This window comes from Adiantum capillus-veneris, chromosome 9, assembly GCF_014529385.1.
Source record: "Adiantum capillus-veneris isolate H3 chromosome 9, ASM1452938v2, whole genome shotgun sequence".
NCBI classification, from domain to species: domain Eukaryota; kingdom Viridiplantae; phylum Streptophyta; class Polypodiopsida; order Polypodiales; family Pteridaceae; genus Adiantum; species Adiantum capillus-veneris.
In genome coordinates, this window is record NC_140939.1 from 35,263,693 (window position 1) to 35,273,434 (window position 9,742).

Here is a 9,742-nt window from a genome sequence, read left to right on the forward strand (position 1 = left end):
ACTCTACAGACCATGTAGTCACAAAAAATTAGAGATTTCAGAGTCGACAAAGCACAAAGTGATGCCGGCAAGACCAAACTTTACCAAATTCAATTTAGGACTTGATTTAGGTGTATAGAATGTGTTTAGGTCAAAATTTTCAAGTTTTACAAGAAAATATTGACTGCTGTAAATAATCGTAATTATTTACTTTTGCACTATTTTGGTTTGAAAATTGTATCATCACCTCACCTATCACTTGTACACACCTATTACATGCCAAATTTCAAGTATGAGCCAAAATGATCAAATATAACTTGGAAAATTACCAAAAAACGCAAAGAAGCTCTTGCAAACCAATTTCTGAGTTATTAGCCACATTTTTGATCCAAATCACCTCATATCACATACACAGAGTCTACCCCATGCCTAGAACCGAGTTGCACCAAAAAAATGTTCATTTTGATGAAAAAGTTAATAATTGCGATTATTTACTTTTTTATCTAGATGGGAGAAATTTGCAACTTTGCCATCATAGATCCAAAGTACATGATGTTATAAACCCACAAGCCAAGTTTGAACAAATTTGGAGCTCAAAATCTCAAAATTTTTTTACATCTACTGTTTCAGAGACGTAAAGCCTAAATCTGGCACCATTTTCACCCTGTGCACCCAAATGAGTCCATATTTGACTCAGAATGTCTATTTGGTATATATTTCAAGCCTATAATGTCAAATTTGCAAAAAATTGAAAAAAATACTCAGTTGTAAATAATCGCGATTATTTACTTTTGTTGCAATTTTTGTTTCGACTTCATATTTTTGCTCTTTACATTTATCACACCATGGTTGCTTCACGCATAAATTTCCATCAAGGGGCTAGATGAAATGTCAAGCCCATGGAAAACATAGACAAAAATGATGCAAAGAGGAAAACCAATGCTCAAAATTCTTCCCAAGGCACTTCCAACAACAACAACAACAACAATCGGTCCAAGTAGAAGGGAGTTTACAAAGGCAAAAAAACTCTCTCATGAAGAGCTCGAAGCTTTTCTCAAGGACCATAAGTGTTTCAAGTGTGGGGAGCAAGGACATGGCTATTGTTCTTGCCCCAAGAAGGATGCTTGCAATGAGACTTCTAGGGCTTCCAACATCGAAGCTCCAAAAGAGGATTTTCATTGCAAAGGATCATCACTTTTCTATGCTTGGGAAAATGTAAGAGAGCATGATGCCTTCATCTTGTTTGATCTTGGCTCTACTCACAACTTCAAATCAATGGACTTGGCCACCAAGTTGGGCATTCAAACTTTTGAGATGGGAGATATGGTAATGATTGACATAGCTTTCAAGGGACAGCAAGCTTCCGTTACTCCCTTGATTGGGAAGTTGAGGCTTCACGTCTAAAGCTATGTTGATAAAGAAGACTTTTTCATCTCTCCTCTCCAACATGAGGATGCTATCCTAGGGGCACCATGGTTTGATCGCATGCCTACCAATATGAAGTTCCCTGAAATGAGAATCTACTTCACCTAGAGGGGAAAGAACATGTATATAGAATCTAGTGAGCATGGTTGCACTATTCCACTTGTAAAATTTCCTGCTTTTGATAAATCAATGAAGAGCTCAGTGTTTGCTAACATGATTTTTGTCAAAGAGTCTCTAAAAGATCCTAATGTTTCATCAAATGTAAATGGTAGGAATCAAGAAGAGTTAGACTTGTCTAATTTTCTAAAAGGATTCCAAGATGTGTTCATTGATGATATCCCCATGGAGTTACCTCCAAAATGAGGGGATGATGACCATCGCATTGAGCTCCTTCCAGAAAGTTCACCGCCTAACAAGCCTCCTTATCGAGTCTCACAAGCTCAACAAGAGGAGATCATGAGGCAAGTATAGGAATTGGTAGACAAAGGGATGGTGAGGCCTAGTTCCTCTCCCTTTTGTTCTCTAGTCCTTTTAGTGCAAAATAAAGATGGTACATACCGTATGTATCTGGACTATCGAGCACTAAACCATATCACTATCAAAAATAGATTTCCGTGCCTCGAGTAGAAGATTTGTTTCATAAGCTACAAGGCCCTACCTACTTCAGTAGGATTGACCTTAAGAGTGGATATCATCAAATAAGGATACTGGATGAAGATACCTTAAACACCACGTTTCGCACAACATTTGGTCTTTGTGAATATCTAGTCATGCCTTTTGGCTTGATTAATGCACCAGCTATGTTCAATCGTCTGATGGAGAAACTTTTTAGACCGTAATGCAAATTCAATGGAGTGTTCTTCAATGATATCATCATCTACTCCAAGTCTTTGGAGGAACATAAGAAACATCTCCAAGTGATTTTTCAAGCATTGACGGAGAATAGGCTTTTTCTCAATCAAAAGAAAAGCAAATTTTTCCTTCAAGAGATTCAATACCTAGGTCATATTATCTCTCAAATTGGTATCCGTATGGATCCATCAAAGTTAGAGGTAATAAAAGCATTGCCTAATCTAAGGAATCTACATGAGCTACAAAGCTTTATTGGTATGTGCGCATACTATAGATGCTTCATAGAAAAATTCTCTCAAATAGTAGGACCACTACATAACTTAACTAAGAAAAACGTTATGTATGGATTGCTAAGGAGAAAAATGCTTTTGACAAGCTCAAAGAGAAGCTTACCTCTCAACCAGTCCTCATGCTTCCCGATCTCTCAAAACCATTTGAGGTCCAATGTGATGCTTGTGGTGATTGCCTCGGAGTAGTTTTGCTTCAAGAATTACATGCCATGCCATAGCATATGAGAGCGAAGGCTCAATACTGATGAATGAGTCTTGGGAATTTATGAGAAAGAGCTTTTAGCTGTTCTACATGCCCTAGACACATGGAAGCACTACTTATTGGGGACTCCATTCATTTTACAAACCAATCACCAAAGTCTCAAGTATTTCATGACACAAACCAAGCTCTCCAACAATTTTCTTTAGCAATTTAATTTCCATATTGCTGACATTGCTGGTAAGCACAATCAAGTGCCCGATGCACTTTCACGATGACCAAAAGTTAATGTGGTGTCTATAGCTACTCACAATGATCTATCTTCTATGATATATGAGTATGCTAGTGACCCTGACTTTAGAGAAATAATGTCAGTCCTTACTTTGGGGAAGAAAGAGGAACCATTCACCTTGCAGGATGGTTATCTTCTCCACAACAATAGGCTATGTGTTACCCATTCCCTTCATGAGAAAGTTATGTATGAATCCCATGCTCCTCCCTATGCGGGTCATATAAGTATTCAACCTACTCTTTGAGGAGTAGAGACGTATTTCTATTGGCCTACCATGAAAGTAGGTATTCAACCTACTCTGTGAGGAATAGAGACGTATTTCTATTGGCCTACCATGAAAGTGGATATACAAAAGTATGTTTCAAAATGTGTAGTATGCCAAAAGACCAAATATGATAGAGGGAAGCAACTGGATTACTCGAGCCATTCCCTATCCCAAATTCACCATGGGAGAGTATATCCATGGATTTCATCTTTGGATTACCCAAGTCTATCCATGGGATACAGGAATATGGACAATAGTCAATAGGTTTAGCAAGCAAGCATACCTTATTCCTGTCAAAAAAACCATTAAGACACACCAAATGGAAACTCTCTTCATATCTCAGATTTTCAAACAGCATGGATTACCAACGTCCATCGTGTCAGATAGAGATCCTAGAATGACCAGTAATTTTGGAAAGGTCTCTTTGAAAATCTAGGAACAAGATTGAATTTCTCTTTGGCCTATCACCCACAAACGGATGGCCAAAGTGAGATAGCCAATATTATGATACTCTATCTACTCAAGACTTATGTTACCAAAGTAGATCAACACTCACAATGGGAAACGTACTTACCTCTTTTAGAGTATTCCTACAATAATAATGTACATACTTCTATGGGGAAAGCACCTTTTGAGATCATTGAGGGAAGACCTAAAAGTCCCTTGCTATCAAAGTACATGGGAAGATCTTCGTTGTCAATGAGTATAGCCGAGACCTACAAGAATATTTTCAAAAGATTAAGGAGGGTATCTCCATCTCTCAACAAAGGCAAAAAGATGCTGCTGACAAGCACAGAAGGGCCTTAACGTTCAAAGAAAATGATTGGGTCTTACTTAAAGGCTCGATTATGGAAAAAGACGGACAAAAATCCTACGGTCCATCAAAAGTATTATGCTAAGTTAGCAAAAAGTTACGATGGTCTTTTTTAAATCGTGAAGCCCATAAATGAGGCGGCTTAACAACTCACGTTGCCCAACCATTGGCTCATACACAATGCCTTTCATGTGAGCCTACTTAAGCCCTATAAAGGAGAGCCACCAAGTGAACCAATTATTGAAGACCCTCCCGAAGTTGAAGACCAAGAAGAGGTGCTACAACCCGAAGCTATTCTTCGGCATGAAGACAAGGTACTACGACATGGTAAGATTATCCGACGGTATCTTATTAAGTTCAAAAATTATCCTTTTGAAGATGCTAGATAGATGGAAGGAAACAGCTTAAGGATAGTACGAACCTTGTCAATGCTTACAATGCTAGTTCTCTGTAACATTTAATGGCCTAGTAACTTGTGTGTAGCGTAAAATAGCATGAACATAGTTATCATTTCATTAGAATAGATTCCTAATGAGCATAACAATAGTGCTTGGGTGGAGAGAGCAACAAAAAGCATAACACCTAGTTATATAGGCATGAACAATACTTCAAAAGAGAGAGAAACTAAGCTATTGACAATAGTTGAGGACCGGATTTACATGGAGCCGGTCCCCCCTCCAAAAGGCTTTGTATAATAGGTTTTCCCCATCAAGGGAGACATTTTACAATACAATTCTTTGTGTTTCTTCAATAACTAGCTCCTGTCAAGCTTCTAATAGTTCAATAGTGGTTAAGCCGTAGGCAAGCCATGTAGGACTCCACTATTAAGACCATAGCTCTTGAACGTGATGCCCCATTATCTGCACGAAGGTGGGCACACTACAAGGCTGAAAAATCCCTATTCTACTTACTCAAATGCAATTAATAGAACCAACCATTTATAGCTAGCTTGAGGACCTCCCTTCTTGAGCAAGAAAAGAGAAACCTTGTGCTTTGATACCAATGTTTCATTTAATGGCCTAGTAACTAGTGTATAGTCGAAATTAGCATAAACATAGTGAGCATTTCATTAGAATAGATTTCTAATGAGCATAACAAGAGTGCTTGGGTGGAGAGAGAAAAAAATTATAATACACCTAGTTAGATAGCATGAACAATACTTAAAAAGAGAGAGAAGGTAAGCTATTGACAACAGTTGAGGACCGGATTTACATGGAGCCAGTCCCCCCACCAAAAGGCTTTGTACTATGGTTTCTCCCATCAAGAGAGACATTTTACAATACAATTCTTTGTGTTCATTCAATACTAACTAGTGCAATGAATATGGAATCTTCAAGCACTAAGAAAACTCTTATAAAACACAACATCAATTCCCTCACGGTCTCAGACCCAAGACCTTACACACCTTTGAAGATGGTGAGAGCTAGTAGGGTATAAGAGTAGATTCAGAGGGAGAAGGAGTAGTCTTACGAGAAAGATGTACATCTCCTCACATAATCACTCATATTAGCATAGCATAGATTAGTAATTAGCATGGTAGAGGAGATGAGCATGCATTGAATCTTGGCTATTGATTGGATTTGTATCACAAAGCCAAGAGTTGTTGGTGTAGGCCTCCCTTCTCCAAGCTTGGAGTAGATGATAAGATTTCCATTAAAGCTTGAGAAGGAGAGAGAGAGAGAGAGAGTCCTCTTGCTTCACACATGAGCTAGTGTGAGTGTGTATGGAATAATGCCTTTGGAAAATCAGCCCCCTCTCTCTCTTGGTCGAGCGACCCCTCTTGCTAATTCCTCTTGCTGGCTTCCCATTGGACCCCTCCAAGCTTAGCCAATAGGATTTAAGAAGCATAAGTGATAGTCTTCTGACATGTGTCCCCATTTTCCCTTTTGTGAGAGCTTTAGGTAATTAAATAATGCAACTAAACTCTCATTGGACCTCTTTGTCTTCTTGCGAATAGGAATCAGGCAAGCCATGGGGCTATTGAATGCTCATTGGACCCCTTGGGAGACTGTCCAATAGTCTTCTAGAGAGATTAATTCTTATCGGTTCTTTTGTTAAGTGTTTTTAAATTAACTAAACTAGATTTACTCTAGCCTAATTCTGATTGGTCCACCTCCATGGCCATCCAATAGGATTTGAGTGCACCTTGTGGGCATTTGGGGTAGGGAGCTGACATGTGTCCCTCATTCCCTTTGTGTAAAGGGAGCCTGTGAGTGTGTGTGTGTGTGTCTTTCTCTCTCATCCCCTACTTACAGGGCTCACCCCCTCCTATGTAGGAGTCATGAAGACTTTTTATTACACACACAAAGCATTTAATTCCACTAAACTTGACCATTTGGACTTACCTTTGAATTTTGGAACCTTAGAATTTTGAAAGTCTTAATGGGTTGAACCCTAAGTTCTTTGGAGCCCATTGTTTCACATTGCTCTTTTGTAGATGGCCCCCCCTTTGGATCCCTAATGTGGCCGGTCTGCCAGCTTAACCTATATTCTAGCTTTTTCTCCCCTGGCACTTTCCCATATTAAATGATCAGTTTAACATGAGAAAATCGTTTAGGAGAATTAGATATTAGTTATTATGACATTACCTCTCTCTTGAAATCATAGTTATCCTTGACTATGGGGTAGAGAAGATAAAGCCTATTCATTAGTCCTTTTTCTAGTTGGGTAGAGGATCCCTTTGTTACCCTACGACATCGTTCCAGAATGGATGACTAATCCATTTGGCGCTTGAGAGCCTAAGGCTGCCACAAGCATGTCTGTACATTAGTTCTATCAATCTTCCATAGTAGAGTGACAAGCTCTACTTGGTGTTTGGGAGACATCGTCTCCACAAGGTTGGTTCTAAGCATGCATACTACTTCACATTTGTGCACAATAAAGAAAAAGAGAGTCTTATAAGACAAAAAATCTGTTCATTTTAAACATTTGTACATTTGCTTACTCTAGGGAAGCATTATAAGCATTGACAAGGTTTAGGTTATCCTTTAATTGTATGCCTTGAATCCATCTAGCATCTTCAAAAGGATAATTTTTAAACTGATACCATTGGATAATCTTACTGTCTCTTAACACCTTGTCTTCATGTCGGAGAATGGACTCGGGTTGCAGCACCTCTTCTTGGTCCTCCAGCTCCGGTGGGTCTTCAATAATCGGTTCTTGAGGTGGATCTCCTTTGTAAGGCTTTAGTAGGCTCACATGAAAAATATTGTGTATGAGCCAATGGCTGGGAAACTTGAGTTGCTAGGCCATGTCATTGATTGGCCTTAGAATCCAGAATGGACCATAGTACCTTTTTGCTAACTTAGCATAGTACTTTTGGTGTCCCGTAGGATTCTTGCCCGTTGTGTGCCTTAATCGAGCCTTGGGAAATTTAAGACCCAATCATTTTCTTTAAAGGCTTGGAATCTTCTGTGCTTATCAGAAGCAGTCTTTTGCCTTTGCTGTGACACTATAAAAGGAGTTATCTATAACAGCTAGCTTTGCCGCAAAAAAACAAAGGGAAAAGCAGAGAGAAAAAATTATCGGAGCGGCAATAACTGCGGCTATGGACGCGCTAGTTGTTTCTCAACAATAAGTGCGGTAATAGTCGTGGCAATATACCTGCTGCTATTATGCAATAGTTGTCGCTTCTATTACCGTGCTTATTGCCGCTACACGGCCATTCAAAGATAAAGGTGCTCATTTGGGCCACCCAAAATTGGGTGGCCCAAATGAGCACCTTTATTTTTTACCTGCATAAAAAAATGAAACATCAATTGTTTTTTGGAAGAGTATAAAAAAAACCAAAGAATTGAAATTGAATTTACTTTACCTTGACAATTTAATATGCACAAGATCAACTATTTAAAAAAGTTACAATAAAAAGTAAATAGTTGTATATACATTGTGTCACATTGGGACTTTACGAAAGTTTGGACAAAATATTATTCTATCTAATCCTCCTCTATCTCGTCGTCGTCCACAGACATGTACGTTTGATCACCTTGACTCTACATAAACCCAAACCAAATTAAACAATTATCAACAATTCAATCGATTGATACAAAATTACTTGTTTAAACTTACTTCTTGTAGTGATCCAACCGCTTCATCGAACTGCTCACGAGAGATGTGGTTGTTTTTGAACAACCATCGCCAAGTATCAAATTCTGTATGTCGCTCCCGATACTTAACCATCTCTCTGGTTGGTCGAGAAAGAGTAATACTTTCCTAAGTCAGCAATAACAATAACAAATCATCAACTACAATCTTAATAATCACCGATCGGTGCTATAATTTAATCAATTTTACATATTTTTCCTTCCAAGCTCCGTAGCCTCCTAAGCCATAGTGCGTGGGAGTTTGTCTGGCGCGAGCCTCGCATTGTTGTTTGTATGATGAGCCTGTTGCAGCTTGATTGCTCTTTTCTTGAATTGCCTACTCCCACTCCGCGTCTGCCATGTTGCCACCGCGGTAGCTCTTGTCTAGATCTCTGACCTGGTTGGCTGCTCCGTGCCGCACACTAGACTGCTTGTTTTTTAGAAATGTCTTTATGTAGCCCTCCAACCATTATTGTGAAAAACGTTGATCGGGGGCATTTGGAAATATAGCTAACAGCATGTCCTAAATGTACTATGCATGATCGGAGAGTTGTTCTCTAAACTTTATAAAACAGTTCTATACGTTGAATGTATAAGAATATGTAGATGGCATCAAAATGTCCTGCCCTGCACTGTGCCGAAGTCCACCTCCCCGCCATATTTAACCCTGTAGTAGCACCTAACACCCACGCATGTCTGGCACGGGTGCGTCCGTATCCTCATCCTCTATGTCAGGGGCAGCACACTCTAAAAGTGGGGACTCCATTCCCCCACCACTATTGAAATAGGCAAAACCACAAGATCCACCGTCGCTTTGTCTCTCACGCCGCTCGCTGCCCTGAGATGAGCGTCAACGCGCGCTGCTAGAGGAAGTTTGGCGACGGTGTTCTGGCAAAGCAGGAGTGGAATGGAGTGGTGTAAGACCCTGTGATGCGATGGGAGTGGGACCCTGGGATGGAAGGGGAGTAGGACCATGCGATGGAAGGGGAGTAGGATGATAAGAAGGGGTTGTAGACTGAGGTGCCATCGGTGCTAGGCTCTGTAGGTAAGGAGTCCCTCCCTCACTCCCCTTTGGTATAGTCTACAGAGAAATACCGTAGCTTGCAAGATGCTGTGCACTGTAGTGACCAAAAAAATTCTCTATCTCTCGAAGGTACTGGTTTCGTAAAGAGAGATACTGGTGTAGGTCAGGATCTACGACCGATGGAGGAACCTGAGAAGGGTAGCTGGAGGATGGCCATGCCTGCAAATAACAAAAATAAACCTATGACACTCATGGTTTAGGGTTAACTAGCCAATTACATTCTTTATTTCTTGCTTGTTCTCACTAACTCAAGACTTGGGTCCACTGGAGGCGATGTTCACCCCGCGTGGGAGCCCACTTGGGATGTGAATCAACCAAAAGAAGAGCCAGCTGACTGCTCCCCACCAGGTTGTCTCTCGTCTGACATCCACATTACAAAGAGCAATATAAGATTAAGCTTTCTTCCCTACTCACTCATCTATAAATAGGTACACAAGTATATTAGCACACAAACACGTAG